The sequence below is a fragment of the Lithobates pipiens genome, unplaced genomic scaffold (assembly GCF_037356315.1).
Source record: "Lithobates pipiens isolate NorthernLeopardFrog02 unplaced genomic scaffold, aLitPip1_a1.2 Scaffold_28, whole genome shotgun sequence".
Classification (NCBI taxonomy): domain Eukaryota; kingdom Metazoa; phylum Chordata; class Amphibia; order Anura; family Ranidae; genus Lithobates; species Lithobates pipiens.
In genome coordinates, this window is record NW_027507789.1 from 54,245,529 (window position 1) to 54,265,170 (window position 19,642).

The following is a 19,642-nucleotide window of genomic DNA, read 5'->3' on the forward strand; positions in this document are numbered from 1 at the left end:
CCTCTGCGACGGCGGTAACATTTCCGCCATTTTGTGTTTGTACCGGGGGTCTAAGTACGTTGCCACCCAGTACTGGTCCTTGACCCTCATGCTTTTTATACGGGGGTCCCTATTAAAACACTGGAGCATGAAGGCCCCCATTTGCACTAAAGTGGAAGCGGTGTGGTGGCCTGGCTCCTGCTCATCATCCAGGATAATGTCGTCCTCTTCATTCTCCTCTCCCCATCCTCGCACAACAGGGATCCCAGAAAGGTTTAAAGCATGCTCTTCTTGCTCCTGCTCATCCGCCCCGGCACCATCCTCCTCTGACTCCTCATCAGACTCCTGTTGTTGACTTGTCTCAGATAGAGTAGCCCCCCCTGGGAATTCATCCAGCATTGCGACTTCCTCATCTTCCCGCTCCTGCTCCTCCACAGCCTGATCAATGACACGACGCAATGCACGCTCCAGAAAGAAGGCATAAGGTACCATGTCACTGATGGCGCCATGGCTGCGACTGACCAGTTTGGTGATCTCCTCAAATGGCCGCAGAAGTCTGCATGTGTCGCGCATGAGCAGCCACTGGCGCGGTGAAAAAAAACCCAGCTCCCCAGAACCGTTTCTTTCGCAGAGTTCATACAGGTAGACGTTAACTGCACGTTTCTGCTGGAGCAGCCTATCAAGCATATAGAAGGTTGAGTTCCATCGCGTCGGGCAATCGCAAATAAGACGTCTGACCGGCAGATGGTGTCGCCGCTGAATGTCAGCAAGGCGAGCCATGGCCGTGTAAGATCTTCTGAAATGGGCCGAGATTTTCCTTGCCTGCCGCAAGATGTCCTGGACCCCAGGGTATTTGACAAGGAATCGCTGCACGACCAAGTTTAAGACGTGTGCCATGCACGGCACGTGCGTGATTTTGCCCTGTTTCAATGCGCTAAGCAGATTGGCACCGTTGTCACACACCACTTTACCAACTGTCAAATTGAGCGGTGTTAGCCACTCATCTGCCTGTGAACGCAAAGCTGAAAGGAGTGCCGGGCCAGTGTGGCTCTTTGCTTCCAGGCACAACAGACGCAGCACGGCATGGCAACGTCTCACCTGGCATGTGGAATAGGTTCTGGGGAGCTTGGGCGGTGCAGTGGAAGAGACGCTAGCAGCGGAAAAGGAGGAGGCAGCTGAGGAGGAGAGGGAGGAGGATGGAGTAGGAGGAGGAGAAGAAGAGTCAGGCCTGCATGCAATCCGTGGCGGTAAAACCAAATCTACACGGGTGCCACGGGTTACATGCTTGACGGCCGTCAGAAGGTTCACCCAGTGGGCAGTAAAACTGATATACCTTCCCTGCCCGTGTTTGCTAGACCACGTGTCTGTGGTCAGATGTATCTTGGCACCGACACTGTGTGCCAGAGATACATTCACTTGCCGCTGAACATGGCCATATAGCTCTGGGATGCCCTTCTCTGAGAAATACTTCCTTCCTGGGACCTTCCATTGTGGTGTTCCAATGGCCACAAATTTGCGAAAGGCCTCCGAGTCCACCAGTTTATATGGCAGTAGTTGGCGGGCTATGAGTTCTGACAAGCCAGCCGCCAACCGTTGGGCAAGAGGGTTATCCGGCATCATCATTTTTTTACGCTCAAACATTAGGCCCACGGAAGCCTGCCTTTTTGCAGAAAAATGTGAGCTTGGCGTGATGGAAGGTGGAGTGGAGGACAATTGTGAGGAGAGAGGAGAAGGAGAAGTAGAAGACGAGGCTGGACGGTGAGAGCCTGCAGTGTGGCTTTGTGTGTTCCGTTGCTCCCACTGGGCTCGGTGATGGCTGCTCATGTGCCTTCTTAAGGCGGTCGTCCCTAGGTGAGTATTGGGCTTACCGCGACTAACGCGTTGACTGCAAAGATTGCAGATGGCAACGCTATTGTCAGCAGCGGACACGTTAAAAAAAGCCCACACTGCGGAGCCATGTGCCGGTGTCCTGGGAGCGCCAGATGTGACCGTACATGGTCGATGACTCGCTCCTGATACATTTGCAGTCTGCTTTGTCCCTGCTGTGCAATGTAAGTCATTGCTGCTTCTCCTCCCTATCTGCTGGTCCATATCTCCCTCTGAACTCCCCTCCTCTTCCTCTCTTGTGGGCACCCACGTGACATCACTAGACACGTCATCATCAACGTCACCTTCCCCACCGCTATAAGTAGAGATCTCGGAGTAGGCAGCAACACCGGGGACCAACCTCCTCCTTGGGCTGATCTGGGTACTGGCGTCAGACTGCTGAGTAGCGCTTGTTGCTACCTCCTCTTCCTGATCCAATACCAAGAGTGGCTGCGCATCAGAAATGTCCTCTTGATATGGATCGGAAAATAATTCCAGTGACTCAAGCGGAAGGTATGTGGTGGTGGTGGTGGTGGTCGTGTTGTTGGTGGTAGTGTCTTTGGGGGTGCACATAGCAGAGAGTGAAGAAGAGGGTGCAGATCGAGAGGATGAGGAGGGTGCAGAAGAGTAAGGCTGAGCGAGCCACTCAACCAAGTCTGGTGCATCCTTTAAAGTAATTGAACGCACCTTCTGCAACTTCCCACTTTGGCTCAAGCCTGTTGCTCCTGCCCTACCCCTACCACCCCTGCGGAAGGGCCTGCCTCTTCCTCTGCATGTCATTTTTTAAATGACCCTGTGACAAAACTCTTAGTCCCTATACCGCTGAAGGACTGCTGCAGTATAGGTGAGCGGTCAGCAGTGGTGCACGTCAACCCTATCTATTGTGGACCTATAGCGGTCCTTACAGAACAGCAGACTGTACCGCACTCAAGCCTATGTACCGTAGCACCCTATACCAAGTTACCAGTCCTTATAAGAACTTTTGTGGACCAAGCAGGTTGTGTATTAGTGTTTAGCAGACTGTACGTCAGTCCCTATACCGCTGAAGGACTGCTGCAGTATAGGTGAGCGGTCAGCAGTGGTGCACGTCAACCCTATCTATTGTGGACCGATAGCGGTCCTTACAGAACAGCAGACTGTATCGCACTCAAGCCTATGTACCGTAGCACCCTATACCAAGTTACCAGTCCTTATAAGAACTTTTGTGGACCAAGCAGGTTGTGTATTAGTGTTTAGCAGACTGTACGTCAGTCCCTATACCGCTGAAGGACTGCTGCAGTATAGGGCAGCGGTCAGCAGTGGTGCACGTCAACCCTATCTATTGTGGACCGATAGCGGTCCTTACAGAACAGCAGACTGTACCGCACTCAAGCCTATGTACCGTAGCACCCTATACCAAGTTACCAGTCCTTATAAGAACTTTTGTGGAACAAGCAGGTTGTGTGTTAGTGATTAGCAGACTGTACGTCAGTCCCTATACCGCTGAAGGACTGCTGCAGTATAGGTGAGCGGTCAGCAGTGGTGCACGTCAACCCTATCTATTGTGGACCTATAGCGGTCCTTACAGAACAGCAGACTGTACCGCACTCAAGCCTATGTACCGTAGCACCCTATACCAAGTTACCAGTCCTTATAAGAACTTTTGTGGACCAAGCAGGTTGTGTATTAGTGTTTAGCAGACTGTACGTCAGTCCCTATACCGCTGAAGGACTGCTGCAGTATAGGTGAGCGGTCAGCAGTGGTGCACGTCAACCCTATCTATTGTGGACCGATAGCGGTCCTTACAGAACAGCAGACTGTATCGCACTCAAGCCTATGTACCGTAGCACCCTATACCAAGTTACCAGTCCTTATAAGAACTTTTGTGGACCAAGCAGGTTGTGTATTAGTGTTTAGCAGACTGTACGTCAGTCCCTATACCGCTGAAGGACTGCTGCAGTATAGGGCAGCGGTCAGCAGTGGTGCACGTCAACCCTATCTATTGTGGACCGATAGCGGTCCTTACAGAACAGCAGACTGTACCGCACTCAAGCCTATGTACCGTAGCACCCTATACCAAGTTACCAGTCCTTATAAGAACTTTTGTGGAACAAGCAGGTTGTGTGTTAGTGATTAGCAGACTGTACGTCAGTCCCTATACCGCTGAAGGACTGCTGCAGTATAGGTGAGCGGTCAGCAGTGGTGCACGTCAACCCTATCTATTGTGGACCGATAGCGGTCCTTACAGAACAGCAGACTGTATCGCACTCAAGCCTATGTACCGTAGCACCCTATACCAAGTTACCAGTCCTTATAAGAACTTTTGTGGACCAAGCAGGTTGTGTATTAGTGTTTAGCAGACTGTACGTCAGTCCCTATACCGCTGAAGGACTGCTGCAGTATAGGGCAGCGGTCAGCAGTGGTGCACGTCAACCCTATCTATTGTGGACCGATAGCGGTCCTTACAGAACAGCAGACTGTACCGCACTCAAGCCTATGTACCGTAGCACCCTATACCAAGTTACCAGTCCTTATAAGAACTTTTGTGGAACAAGCAGGTTGTGTGTTAGTGATTAGCAGACTGTACGTCAGTCCCTATACCGCTGAAGGACTGCTGCAGTATAGGTGAGCGGTCAGCAGTGGTGCACGTCAACCCTATCTATTGTGGACCTATAGCGGTCCTTACAGAACAGCAGACTGTACCGCACTCAAGCCTATGTACCGTAGCACCCTATACCAAGTTACCAGTCCTTATAAGAACTTTTGTGGACCAAGCAGGTTGTGTATTAGTGTTTAGCAGACTGTACGTCAGTCCCTATACCGCTGAAGGACTGCTGCAGTATAGGTGAGCGGTCAGCAGTGGTGCACGTCAACCCTATCTATTGTGGACCGATAGCGGTCCTTACAGAACAGCAGACTGTATCGCACTCAAGCCTATGTACCGTAGCACCCTATACCAAGTTACCAGTCCTTATAAGAACTTTTGTGGACCAAGCAGGTTGTGTATTAGTGTTTAGCAGACTGTACGTCAGTCCCTATACCGCTGAAGGACTGCTGCAGTATAGGGCAGCGGTCAGCAGTGGTGCACGTCAACCCTATCTATTGTGGACCGATAGCGGTCCTTACAGAACAGCAGACTGTACCGCACTCAAGCCTATGTACCGTAGCACCCTATACCAAGTTACCAGTCCTTATAAGAACTTTTGTGGAACAAGCAGGTTGTGTGTTAGTGATTAGCAGACTGTACGTCAGTCCCTATACCGCTGAAGGACTGCTGCAGTATAGGTGAGCGGTCAGCAGTGGTGCACGTCAACCCTATCTATTGTGGACCTATAGCGGTCCTTACAGAACAGCAGACTGTACCGCACTCAAGCCTATGTACCGTAGCACCCTATACCAAGTTACCAGTCCTTATAAGAACTTTTGTGGACCAAGCAGGTTGTGTATTAGTGTTTAGCAGACTGTACGTCAGTCCCTATACCGCTGAAGGACTGCTGCAGTATAGGTGAGCGGTCAGCAGTGGTGCACGTCAACCCTATCTATTGTGGACCGATAGCGGTCCTTACAGAACAGCAGACTGTACCGCACTCAAGCCTATGTACCGTAGCACCCTATACCAAGTTACCAGTCCTTATAAGAACTTTTGTGGAACAAGCAGGTTGTGTGTTAGTGATTAGCAGACTGTACGTCAGTCCCTATACCGCTGAAGGACTGCTGCAGTATAGGTGAGCGGTCAGCAGTGGTGCACGTCAACCCTATCTATTGTGGACCTATAGCGGTCCTTACAGAACAGCAGACTGTACCGCACTCAAGCCTATGTACCGTAGCACCCTATACCAAGTTACCAGTCCTTATAAGAACTTTTGTGGACCAAGCAGGTTGTGTATTAGTGTTTAGCAGACTGTACGTCAGTCCCTATACCGCTGAAGGACTGCTGCAGTATAGGTGAGCGGTCAGCAGTGGTGCACGTCAACCCTATCTATTGTGGACCGATAGCGGTCCTTACAGAACAGCAGACTGTACCGCACTCAAGCCTATGTACCGTAGCACCCTATACCAAGTTACCAGTCCTTATAAGAACTTTTGTGGACCAAGCAGGTTGTGTATTAGTGTTTAGCAGACTGTACGTCAGTCCCTATACCGCTGAAGGACTGCTGCAGTATAGGGCAGCGGTCAGCAGTGGTGCACGTCAACCCTATCTATTGTGGACCGATAGCGGTCCTTACAGAACAGCAGACTGTACCGCACTCAAGCCTATGTACCGTAGCACCCTATACCAAGTTACCAGTCCTTATAAGAACTTTTGTGGAACAAGCAGGTTGTGTGTTAGTGATTAGCAGACTGTACGTCAGTCCCTATACCGCTGAAGGACTGCTGCAGTATAGGTGAGCGGTCAGCAGTGGTGCACGTCAACCCTATCTATTGTGGACCTATAGCGGTCCTTACAGAACAGCAGACTGTACCGCACTCAAGCCTATGTACCGTAGCACCCTATACCAAGTTACCAGTCCTTATAAGAACTTTTGTGGACCAAGCAGGTTGTGTATTAGTGTTTAGCAGACTGTACGTCAGTCCCTATACCGCTGAAGGACTGCTGCAGTATAGGTGAGCGGTCAGCAGTGGTGCACGTCAACCCTATCTATTGTGGACCGATAGCGGTCCTTACAGAACAGCAGACTGTACCGCACTCAAGCCTATGTACCGTAGCACCCTATACCAAGTTACCAGTCCTTATAAGAACTTTTGTGGACCAAGCAGGTTGTGTATTAGTGTTTAGCAGACTGTACGTCAGTCCCTATACCGCTGAAGGACTGCTGCAGTATAGGGCAGCGGTCAGCAGTGGTGCACGTCAACCCTATCTATTGTGGACCGATAGCGGTCCTTACAGAACAGCAGACTGTACCGCACTCAAGCCTATGTACCGTAGCACCCTATACCAAGTTACCAGTCCTTATAAGAACTTTTGTGGAACAAGCAGGTTGTGTGTTAGTGATTAGCAGACTGTACGTCAGTCCCTATACCGCTGAAGGACTGCTGCAGTATAGGGCAGCGGTCAGCAGTGGTGCACGTCAACCCTATCTATTGTGGACCGATAGCGGTCCTTACAGAACAGCAGACTGTACCGCACTCAAGCCTATGTACCGTAGCACCCTATACCAAGTTACCAGTCCTTATAAGAACTTTTGTGGAACAAGTGAGTTGTGAATGTTTAGCAGACTGCAGCAGAAGGGCAGCAGTCAAGTATAATATCCTTTCTATATTTGGAAGAAAGAATATTATACATGTACAAGCCTATTACTGTACCACTGATACCAGTCCTGAAAAGAACCTTTGTGGAACTAATAATAACAGCAAGTCTTTAAAATTACCCTCACTGCCTGACAACACTGCTTCCTTCCTGTCCCTATACAAATTGGCAAAAAAAGAGAACGATTAGTGGTTACTGGAACAGCTCTTTTGTGGACCTTGATAGTAACAGCTAATGATGATGATGATGATGATGATGATGAAAGACTAATCTGGCTGTCCCTGTAGCATACACCGTCCTTTCCCTTTCTCTAAACTAACAAAAGACACTCAGGCTGCTGCAAGAATCAGCAGCACAGCAAACCTATCAACACCTAACACCTATACCAGTCCTGAAAAGAACTTTTGTGTACCAAATAGCTAGTGGTTTATCTCTCCCTACTCCACACAGGAACCTGTCCCTATCTTAACAGAAGAAAGAATGTAAAATGGCCACCGGATCGGGTGTATTTATAGGTTAGGGGGAATGTACAAGTGTCCATGTGCTGTCATGTCTCAATTGGCTGTCCTGTATCACATGATAAACGTGTCACCAAAGGTTAAAGTTCTTGTATACATTAAACACGTAAGTCCGCCGCGGCGAACGACGGAAAAAGGCGTTCGAACGTGCGGACCGCGAATGTCGGAAATTCGCCGCGAAACGACCGCCGGGCGAACCGTTCGGCCATCACTAATAATATATGCATTGTTACATTGGTCTGAGCTGTATCAATGTAACTATGTAAAAATACCCATACTTGGAACTCTTATTTAATAGCTCAGCTCCATCTGATAAACAGCAGATCTGAAAGAAGATGGTTACTGTTGTGTTTTGTTCTTTAGATAACCCACAGTGCAATAGGAATCCTTTGTTAAATAGTACATGTTCATTTGTAAAAAGTGAAGTTATCCGTTATCATAGCACTTACATCAACATACACTATATTACCAAAAATATTGGGACACCTGCATTTGCACGCACGTGAACTTTAATGGCATCCTAATCTTATTCCGAAGGGTTCAATATTGAGTTGGCCCACCCTTTGCAGCTATAACAGCTTCAATTCTTCTGGGAAGACTGTCCAAAAGGTTTAGGAGTGTGTCTATAGTAATGTTTGAGCATTCTTCCATAAGCGCATTTGTGAGGTTGGGCACTGATGTAGACACGATGGCCTGGATCACAGTTTCCACTCTAATTTATTCCAGGTGTTCTATCGGGTTGAGGTCAGGACTCTGTACAGGACAGTCAAGTTCCTCCGCCCAAAACTCGCTCATCCATGTCTGTATGGATCTTGCCATAGGTGTACAGTCATGTTGGAACAGGAAGGGGCCATCCTCAATCTGTTCCCACAAAGTTGGGAGCATGAAATTGTCCAAAATGTCTTGGTATGCTGACGCCTTAAGAGTTCCCTTCACTGGAACTAAGGGGCCAAGCCCAACCCCTGAAAAACAACTCCACAATCCCTCCTCCACCAGATGATTTGCACCAGTGCACAAATCAAGGTCCATAGAAAAAAGCATGAGTCCTGACCTACAACCTGATAGAACACCTTTGAGATGAATTAGAGCGGAGACTGTGAGCCAGGCCTTCTTATCAACATCAGTGCCTGACCTCACAAATGCGCTTCTGGAAGAATGGTCAAACATTCCCATAGACACACTCCTAAACCTTGTGGACAGCCTTCCCAGAAGAGTTGAAGCTGTTATAGCTGCAAAGGTTGGGCCAACACAATATTGAACCCTACGGACTAAGACTGGGATACCATTAAAGTTAATGTGTGGGTAAAGGCAGGCGTCCCAATACTTTTGGTAATATAGTGTGCATGTATGCAGATTTGTAGGTTCATCATCTAGTAACTTTACATCACACAGGTTGACTGCTGAAAAATATATGACAGGATATGCATGAGGTAAAATGTCCACATGCACAAATCAGCTTGAATTTAATTGGCAGATTGGCCAACACTATTACAAACATTTAAATTTCCCAGAGTAGGACAAGACAGATGTAATCATTAGGAAATCCAGTTTGGATGAAAATCCGTGAGTTTAATGAATGTTTATAACGTTTATTTAATATATACTGTAGCTGACTCTAAGAATGAAAAATATAGTAATCATACAAAAGTATGAAACTGATGACATAACAGAAGATGAAAAATATCTAGAGCGTTTAATTGCTTCTTTTAGTTTTTTTTCTCAAATCAAGAAAAATGAGAAGCCATTGCAGCCATCTTGTAAATACCTGTCTGAATGTCAGACCCTTAGTACATCCATGGTTGTTCTTTTCTAACCTCTACCCTTGAAATTTTGTTTTACTATTTTATTATATTGTATGTGATTAAAATTAAGTCTACCTAAGTCTAGGTACACATCATATATAGACAACAATTTGTGTACACTTGACCATCACAACTACTATGTCAGGCTTTCTCAACCTTTTAACCATAGAGGAACCCCAAAAATAATTTTCATGTCTCGAGGAACCCTTCCTAAAACCAAAACATCATGGCTCAATAGGAACAATTCTCCTTATATTGGTGGTCAATAGGAAGAATGCCCCCCTTAAAGTGGTGTTCAGAAGGCCACCCTTAAAGATAGCTAAAAAGATATTTGGTGTCATGCTGCTGGCTTTTCTAAGTGGTGCTGAACCTTGTACTCTGTAGATATCATCAAATAGGCGGTTCATCAGCCACAGCTCAAGGAACCCCTAGCAACCTCTGGAGGAACCCCAGGGTTCCACAGAACCCTGGTTGAGAATGGCTGTACTATGTAGTCAAAAATGTGTAGCCAATAGGGATGAGCTTGGTGTATGACTCGAACATCAGCCGTTCGTCTGTTTGGCGAATTCAGAACTTTGTGGACCGTTTGCACCAAATTTGCGTGGCACGAATGGTCCACAATGCACGACGACATCACAGTGCATTGCTGGCTCATGATTGGCCAAGCATGCACTGTGACCCACATGCTTGGCCAATCACATCGCCGGCAGCGAGGAGAGCCATAATTGGCCACAGGCAGGATGCCTGTGGCCAATTATAGCTCAGGGGGTTTAGCACACGCCCCACACTATATACGGCCGCCAGCGTGGCGGCCTTGTGTAGTGTGTTGGCGTGCAGGGAAAGAGCTAGATAGGCAGGGACAGTGTGTTCTTTTCTCAGCCATCTGCAGGAGTTAGTGGGTGTTGTGTGCCTCCAGCACAGTATACACCTGTATCTACCCTTTATTGCTGTTGCTCTCTAATACAGCCATCTGCAGGAGTTAGTGGGTGTTGTTTGCCTCCAGCGCAGTATACACCTGTATCTACCCTTTATTGCTGTTGTTCTCTAATACAGCCATCTGCAGGAGTTAGTGGGTGTTGTGTGCCTCCAGCGCAGTATACACCTGTATCTACCCTTTATTGCTGGTGGTCTCTAATACAGGCATCTGCAGGAATTAAAGTGGGTGTTGTGTGCCTCCAGCACAGTATACACCTGAAGATACCCCTTATTGCTGGTGTTGTCTGTTGCATAGCTTGCATATTAGCCTTTAAATTTAGCACTTTTGATTTTGAACGTTCGAGTCCCATAGACTTTAATAGGGTTCTAAAGTTCGTACGAATTTTAGGTCCGTTCGAAGGTTCTGGTACGAACTGAACCGGGGGGTGTTCGGCTCATCCCTATTGGCCAACCCTGCAAGATACTGAATTCAGGTATTTCCAAAGGAAAGTACTGTTAATATTACAGCATACAAAGACATTTTAGACAACTGTGAGCTTTCAACCTTGTGGTAACAGTTTGGGGAACGACCTTTTCTGTTCCAGCATGACTGTACCCCTGTCCATAAAGACATTTTTTTTATGAGTTTGAGCTTGGTTTGGGGGAACTTGAGTGACCTTCTCAGCAGTGTTCATTTTGACAGCAAATTTAGATTACGTTTTAGTCATAGTCTTTTGACTAAAATGCCATTTTAGTTTTAGTCCTATTTTAGTTGACTAAAATCAAATCAGTTTAGTTAAATTTTAATGCATTATTTAAGCATTTCTCTAGAATTTACAAACCCATTATATCCTCATGGAGTCAAAATCTAATAACGTTATTATTTGTGGTATTAAATTGGAGTTCCACCCAAAAATGTAACTTCCGCTGTCCGGATTCCTCCCCCACTCCGGTGTCACATTTGGCAACTTTCAGGGAGGAGGGGGGAGCAGATACCCGTCTAATACAGGTATTTGCTCCCACTTCCAGCAAAAGATCTCCGCAGTATCTGGGGCGATCTACTCCATGTCTGGCCCCTCCTCTGTCCCCCCGCTGTCTTCTGGGAGACACATAGGTCCCAGAAGAGCCACACAGGTTACAGCAGGGACCACTCTGTGCAGCGCAACTCACGCATGTGCAGTAGGGAACCAGGCTGTGAAGCAGCTTTACTTCTTAATTCCCTTACCAGCAATGCCGGCGCCTCCACCCAGAGCTGAGGGGACAGGTCGGCTTCCGGTGAGGACATCACAGGCACCCTGGACAGGTAAGTGTGCTTATTTTAAAAGTCAGCAGCTGCAGTATTTGTAGCTGTTGACTTTTAATTTTTTTTTTTTTAGGTGAAACTCTACTTTAAGATATGAGCATGCACTACCCAGATAGCAAGCAATTGTGCTGTAAGTTTGAACATGACTTGCTAAGTTATTGTTAGACTTGCCAGGCTTCACAAGTTTGTTGCACAATTGTAGCAAGTCCGCATAGCTCCCAACTGTCTCTGCTTTGGAGGGACTGCCCCTGGTTTGGAGCAATGGGGGTTATTTACTAAAGGAAAATCCACTTTGCACTGCAAGTGCTCTTGGAAGTAAAGTTGCTGTAGATCGGAGGGGGGATATGCAAGTAAAATAAAAAAACAGCATTTTAGCTTGCATATGATTGGATGATAAAATCAGAAGAGCTTCCACTCATTTCAGATCTACCCCTTAGATTTAGAGTGACCGCACTTCCAAGTGCACTTTCAGTGCAAAGTGGATTTGCCTTTCGTAAATAACCGCAATGTCCCTCTTGCTCTCTCCTCCTCGTTTGTCCCTCATTTTGGTCTGATCTATATAGTTGTATATAAAATTCACTTTTTATCTTCCAAAAAGTGCTTCCCAGTGCCAAACCTTTCATTCAGTTTATAAATTGCTGCATTTGTGAATTTTAAAAGCCAATATAAAGGAATAGTAGTTGTTAAAAAAAGCACTTTTGGGTTTAACTAATCTTTTTTTGTTTAATTCCCCTTTAGGGGGGCGTGGCAGGGGTGTGTCCTATGCCCACATACTTTTTCTGATAGATGTCCCTCGTTCCCATCTCAAAATGTTGGGAGGTATGAGTCCACATTGCATGACTCCAGATCAACTTTCTTTGCAAACATTCTGTAGGTCTGCTGCAAGTTCTGGTTCAGTTATGTTGTGCAATAGTCATCCCACCACAGGGGTCACTGTGGCTGAATTTCCATGTTGTAGACCTGGAGAGCTCTTGCTGTTGACTCACCACTGCAACTTTGCTCTTGCTAGAGACTTGCCACACAAATTTTCTACACATTGCCACACAAATTTCCTAGATATTGGAACAGTGTAAACTAGAACTAGTGGTTCAACTGCTCTGCAACTGTGCAATTTGCCATTGAAAATGTGCAGCAAGTTAAATGACTTACAAATTTGTGGCAAGTTGTCCTTGCTATCTCGGTACAGACACAGATTTAGCCATTATTGATACATAACGTTTTTATAAATAGAACCAAGTTTCATTAACAAACAAAACTATTGCTTTTTGACAAGCAGAAGTGCAACTTTAAAATATAAAAAAAAGCAAAAAATTATAAACTCTGTTGGCTGTAATGCCATTTTACCTGAATATATTACCAACATTAAATATTAATGAAAAAAAAAAATAAGAAAAGCCTTTTCTATTTTTTTTTTCTTTCAGCAGTTTACTAGATGTCCCCTATTTTTTTTTTTTAAATTATCTTTTTATTGACAGATGCACAAAAGATAGACAAACAGCTATGCTATATCACAGTCAGCGTAAATACTACTATCTAATATTGTCTGTTTATAGAATTGCCCCCTACTTATTTTTATGTGGTAGTGCAGAGTTCATTTTGACGTAAAATTTTGATCTCATTTTAATCATAGTCTTTTGACTAAAAGACCATTTTATTTTTAGTTTGTTTTAGTTTTAGTCGCATTTTAGTCTACTAAAATAGTGTGCCTCTCCAGAGGAGTAGAGACTAGTTTAGCCACAAGGTAGGGGTCCAAGGTAACTCCAACTTTAATGCCCATGGCTTTAAATTGGGATGTGCAGCAAAAAGCGAGGCAAAAATAACACTGTCTGCAGATGTCAGAAGGCGTTTAAACATTCTAATTGGCTACATTAACTTCTATTGTAATGGGTCGTAAATGCGCCTATAGTGTTTACATATGGTTGAAAAGTGTTAGGGACTGGTTCACTCCAGAATACGGTGCTGGAAAAGTACGTCCTGTGCGTGTTTTCCCTACCACACTAAAAATACATTGACTTTGTGATCTGCTGTGGATGCTGATACATTGTTAAGGATACTCCTGCTGAAGAGCACCATTTAATTTAGCTGCATATACCATATGCATGGCAAGTGAGCGAAAGTTAAGCATTTTTTTTAGAATCGAAGAATGGTGTAAGAAAAACTGCGCTATTGAAAATTAAAGAGAGTAAGTGGTAATTTTGGTTTGTGAATCTGTGAACCTCCTTCCAGAAAGATTGGAGTTTGGGGCATGTCCAGATGTGTAGCAGTGATCCCAGCTCCCCCTCGCAACTCCAGCATTGTGCGGAGACTAATGGGATATTGTATGCAATCTATGGGGGGTCCTGTACCATCTTGAATATATTTTGAAAGTGTTCTCCTGGGCATACACATTTACAGATCCTTTGTGGATACATGTATAGATATTCTCCCACTCTTGATCTGATAGGTTGATTGAGAGTTCTTTCTCCCATTTGCTACTGGCTAGGTTAGCTTTGGGGTTAATGTCTGCAAATAATAGAGCATATGTGTCAGAAATTAGGTAATTTTGGGGTTCTGTTTTCAGGCACAATGATTCAAAATAGGTTTTCTGTCTGGACCAGTCGGGTCAAGGGTTAGGATTTTCGAGGAAGTGTCGAATCTGTACATACGTCCAAAATGGGAATGTATGATTTGTCATCTGAGAGGCTAGTTGAGATTGTGTGAGGAGACTGCCTCTCTCGTAGAATTGTTCTGCTCGGATGGTAGAGTATGGCCATGAGTCCGTGAGAAAGGAAGTGGAGGCTCCTGGAGGGAAATCTGGGTTTTGTTGGAGTGGGGTCATAGGGCCTGGGGTTGAAGATATTTTGTGCTTACGGCAGGCTTCCTGGATGGTGGTTAAAGTTGGGTACCACAGTGTTTATTGCTGATAGCACTACATGCTAATATATACTAATATTTACATGGTTGAATAAACTTTTTGATGCTTAATACATTTCTTCAAAAGATTCTATTGCATCATGATATCAGTATTGCAGTTATTACCTATGTATGGACATATAGAGCCCTAAGCACTTCTATAGTGTTTTCCCGATGCTGTTATAATTATAAGGTATAATTTGTAGATATTCTTATAAGGCATACTATGTCAAACTATATCTGGTGGATTCCAGTGGTCCCATGGATCTGCAGAGAGTGAGTCAATGTCCCTGGTTACCAATGTTTCTCCCACAGTTTTCTCTTGGGCCGCAACAAAAAAGAGACTGGGACTTACTGTGGAGAAATGGGTCATGCCGCCAAATCTAATTTACACATTACCACCTAGTGCACCACAAATCCCACTAGTTCAATTAAAGTGGAGATGGCCTTTAAAAAATTGAATTTACCATTACACATAATTGTTACAATCAACCAAATGCCTTTGACCTAAAACTGAAATGCATCAAAAAAACGACCAAAGGGGCAAAGAATTGTTCTTGCTATGAATATAGTATATCTGAAGATGGGAAATTTTTCTTTGACTTTTTAATAAACTATTTCAATATGATCACATTAGGCATAAAATGATAATGCAAATAAAAAAAAAGAAGCTATAACCTTGTTAAAATGTGAACTGCTAAATTGCTACAGCGAACCTTCTGTGCAGGGTCACAGGATACATTTCATACTTTGGATAGTGAACCGATGCCATGGTTGTTAATTTTGCCATTTTCCAAATGCTACATGTCCTACATGACAAGTCTTTTCCTCTGGGATGATAAATATATGTACACAACCCTACGTGCTTTTTGAAACAGTCTACCGTATGCATTAATCAAACATATAATAACCTTGTAGAAGAAGACCGGGGCATTTAGAGCACAATGTGACTGCCTGATGAGTAATCTCCATAAAGCAAGCCTTACTGGACAAGCAGATTTCCTGCATAAATCCAAGAGAGACGGATGGCAGGCTGTTCTGCTCTTTGAGCAATAGGAGGAAATCAAAGACTTATTTGTGTCGTCTAATGCCTTTTTGCTTCCCCTTACAATTTTTTTTTCATGATGTTCAAACATTCTGAGATGCTGACTATAAGAACACTGTACAAAAGAACAGACTATCTGTAAAATGTACAAATGCGCTAGCTTGTCACTTAACTAGGCTTGCAGTTTTAGGAAACTCAACGCCTGGTTGACCCAGCAATGAACCTGTATACACCTTGCCTTTCCTGTCATTGCTCAGAAGCTGTGTGCAACGTGTTACAATTTCTACCAGTAACAGGAGGACATCAAAGCCATAAGAAAACCATCTTAGGCAATATATGGGGTCCTATATGAAGAAGCAAAAATAATGCAGGCCAATGATATCCATCGTAAGCCTTTATTTTGGTCACTAATTTTAATCTCCCATCTTGATGATGCAGACAATGCTCTGTGAAATGGGCAAAGATAAAACATTGGCCCTTTAAGCTATATCGTATGATGGAAGGAAACTGTCTGTAATGATGTTTCTGTATAATCTTAATGTATAGAATATCGTGACCAATTAGGATAAAAATATAGATTTAAAATGAATATTTAACACATTTTTAAAGTTTCAACATTTGATGACTTTTTGCCACAACGAGGGACCTAGAATCCAACACTTCCAAGATTGTGAGAGATCAACAGCGCAGACAGTGAGTGATATGAATTATAACCATCTCATTTGAAGGACACTTTTTGTGCATTTTTGCTTATTTTAGTGATCTTTTCAGGAAAAAGTATTTTTTATTTATTAGAAAAAAAATATGTATATATATATATATATATATATATATATATATATATATATATATATATATATATATATATATATATATAGGTTTAGCACCTTCTGTTCAATGAGTATCCATCACAGGACCCACAATGGATATTTATACTCTAAATTATCTCGACTGCAAATGTGTTATCAGCAACAGACTCAAAAAATGCACATTGTAAATTAAGCCTTTAGATTAACATGACAGCCAGAAAACCGGTGCTTTCAAAAGGATTGATCATCCTAAGTACAGTCATCTTTTTATGCTTCCCCATATTGTGAGAAGCCCCCACCTCCTGCCACAGGGCTGGCCATTACATGCAATGTATGCAACTGTGCTTGAAATGATCAAAAGGCTGAAATAGCGGATCAGTGATTACATATTGTGTTTTAGACTTGTTTAAATCAGTCAGAAATCATATTTTATTAATCCAACCAACACTAAATTATTCTAGGTAGACTGAATATTCTCTTAAATTGCTACTAGGGTTCAGTATTTCATTTTGCGTGTTTCATATCACCTAGATCAGCGTTTCTAAAACTTTTTTTAGTCTAGGCACCCTTTACAATTATGGACAGTCTCGAGGCACCCCATTCTAAAATGTAAAAACTATTCTAATAAATGCATCCACACACTCAGGACACCCAACGTCAAAGATGATTTATTCTTCCAAAACAAATACACTTTTGCAAACTGGTTTCTCTTCTCCATAATGTGACCCCAAAGCTGATAGAGGGAGAAAAGGGAGGGTCAAACAAGGATACTATGCAGGCAACATCCTCCTTATCAACTGATGCCATTGGTCATTAGCAGGTCGGCAGCTAGAAGGTCGTAATGGTGCACATTGAAAATCTGTGGCTTTGTGTAACTTAAAGACAGGCTTCATCCACCCGTTAGCGTGTATACAATTTTTGGGAAATTTTTAGGCATTTTGCCAAAGCACCCCTGAAGAGACCTCAAGGCACCCCAGGGAGCCTGGGCAGCCCCTGGTTAAAAAAGGCTGACCTTGATCCATAACTTGAATTGTTACATATAAGAAGGATCCTTTGCTAGATTATTATTACAGTTCCAGATGAAACTGATCTACAAAAGAAATTACATTTAAGGATTTGCTCATAACAGCCAGATAGCAGCACTTACTGATTACTATTGCACATTGCTTCCTCTCATCGTTGTATTAAGTCTCACAAGTTTTTTGTAGCAATGGGCTTATCTCCCCCCGGACAAAACTTCCATGTGATGCATTTTGCCCTTGATTAGGCTTGGTTGTAGAGGTATGGACTAAGCCCACTGAAGAGCAAAATGCATTATGGACCCTGAATCTATCTGGAGGTATGTCAATTGCTACAATAAACTTTTAATTTTTGGAATTTGGTGGTGATGTGGCTTTTTTGCTTTGCGGTACCCTCTGATGCCTGCACATAACATTTATTATCTTTTAGAATTCCTGAGACCTATACGCAAGTATGAATTTGTTAAATTAAACCTTCTCCCTACATTATTATTATTATTATTATTATTATTATTATTATACACGGTTTATATAGCACCAAAAGTTTACGCAGCACTTTACAATGTAAGTGGGGGACAACACAATTACGGTACAGTTCAATACAAAAGGTACAGGAGGGCCCTGCTCGTAGAGCTTACATTCTAAAGGGAGGGGGTGGTGGTACAAAAGGTAATAGCTGCAGAGAATGATTTGATGGGGGGGGGGGGGGGGGGGGGCTCGGGGACAGTTGTTAGGTGGGTGTGGGATAGGCTTCCATGAATAAATGAATTTTCAGGGATCTCCTAAAAGGTGGACAGGGTAGGGGCCTACATTACTTTGGTCCTTAAAGATGGATGTGTCAAGTAAGAAATAGTATGTGAGGTGAGTGGGGACAGGCCAGTTCCTTACTTGGTTAGTACATTAATTGGATGTTATAATATTGATTTTAACCCATTGTATCTTTTTTTGTTTAAACTATGCATATTCTCATAGTGGTACATGTATCCTAAAGGTTATTCTGATGGGTTTGGGGGTATCCATTCAACATCTGGGAGGAAGAAGGAAATTGGGATATAAAATGACTGAGAAGGTTATGGGATTCTTTTTAGAGAACAGACCTCTTAGAACATAGACACCCCGCAAGGCCCAATACAAAGCATTGCTACAGTCTTATCTTCTTGAATATGCTGTTCAGGTTTGTGCAGCAGCTCACATGAAAATTTACTGGAACTTCAAAGGATGCAGGGAAAGGTAAAGTAAATTGCTATAGAGCCCAGAGGACCTTAGCTACAATGAAAAACTAACTGAACCAAATGTATTCCCCCTTCAGAAGAGGTGATTAAGGGAAATATGATAATTTTATATAAATGGCTGTATATAGAAAATTCAGTGAAAAGTTGTTCACTTTAAGGTCACCAGAAAAGACACGTGAACACCTCCTGCAACTGAAGAAAAGTTTGATCTTCAAAAGATTGTGTCTGCTTCATCTAGGATGCTGGTTTTGTCTCCTCCCATACCTTTACTATTCGTTAGCGAGGCCAGCTATCATAGCCAAGACTGAGGTGTGGTAGGGAGGAGGGTCAGTTCTAACAATTCCAGCTAAAGTCAATATTTGCATACACTGAAAAAAGATGACCCAATGTGCGCATGACACCAAGCACCTGCTCTGGAAAAAAGTGGCAAAGTAGTAAATGTATCTACACTTTGAAGAGAGACTAGAATGGTTTTGGGTCATTTAAAAAAAAAAATGTTAGCTTTATACATTTTATACGTATTTATTTAACATTCAGACAGTGGGATAATATGCCGCACTCTGGATATGACAGTGTTGTTACTAATAAATGGATATGGGATGGATAAAAAAAGGGAGCTATAAGACCATAAAATTAGTCCGTGTAAGGAAAGAAAATTATGCTGTCCCCAGGAGGCTGCCAGTTCAAAAGTTTAGAAGGAAAAACTCTGGAATATAAAAAGAACAAAGAACAGCGCCCTCTAAGTGCAGCAAGTAAAAGTTTTAATTGTAAACAATAGACATAAATACACTCACAAACAAGTAGTATATTCAGGCATGGAATATGGTTCATCTGCTCTGACATCTAAGCCAGTGACGCTAGAGATCACCTGGAAGTCAGAGCGGATGAACCATATTCCATGCCTGAATATACTACTCGTTTGTGAGTGTATTTATATCTATTGTTTACAATTAAAACTGTTTACTTGCTACACTTAGACTAGAGGGTGCTTTTCTTTGTTCTTTTTAAATGTATTTATTTATACTATATAAAATG

The 19,642-nt window shown here is 43.6% G+C and overlaps 1 protein-coding gene across 2 annotated transcripts in view; it reads right to left on the reverse strand.

The window, feature by feature from the left end:
* The window catches only part of CDH22 (cadherin 22), a 604,297-nt gene that overhangs the window by 336,337 nt on the left and 248,318 nt on the right, over positions 1-19,642 (reverse strand). The window lies entirely within an intron of this gene.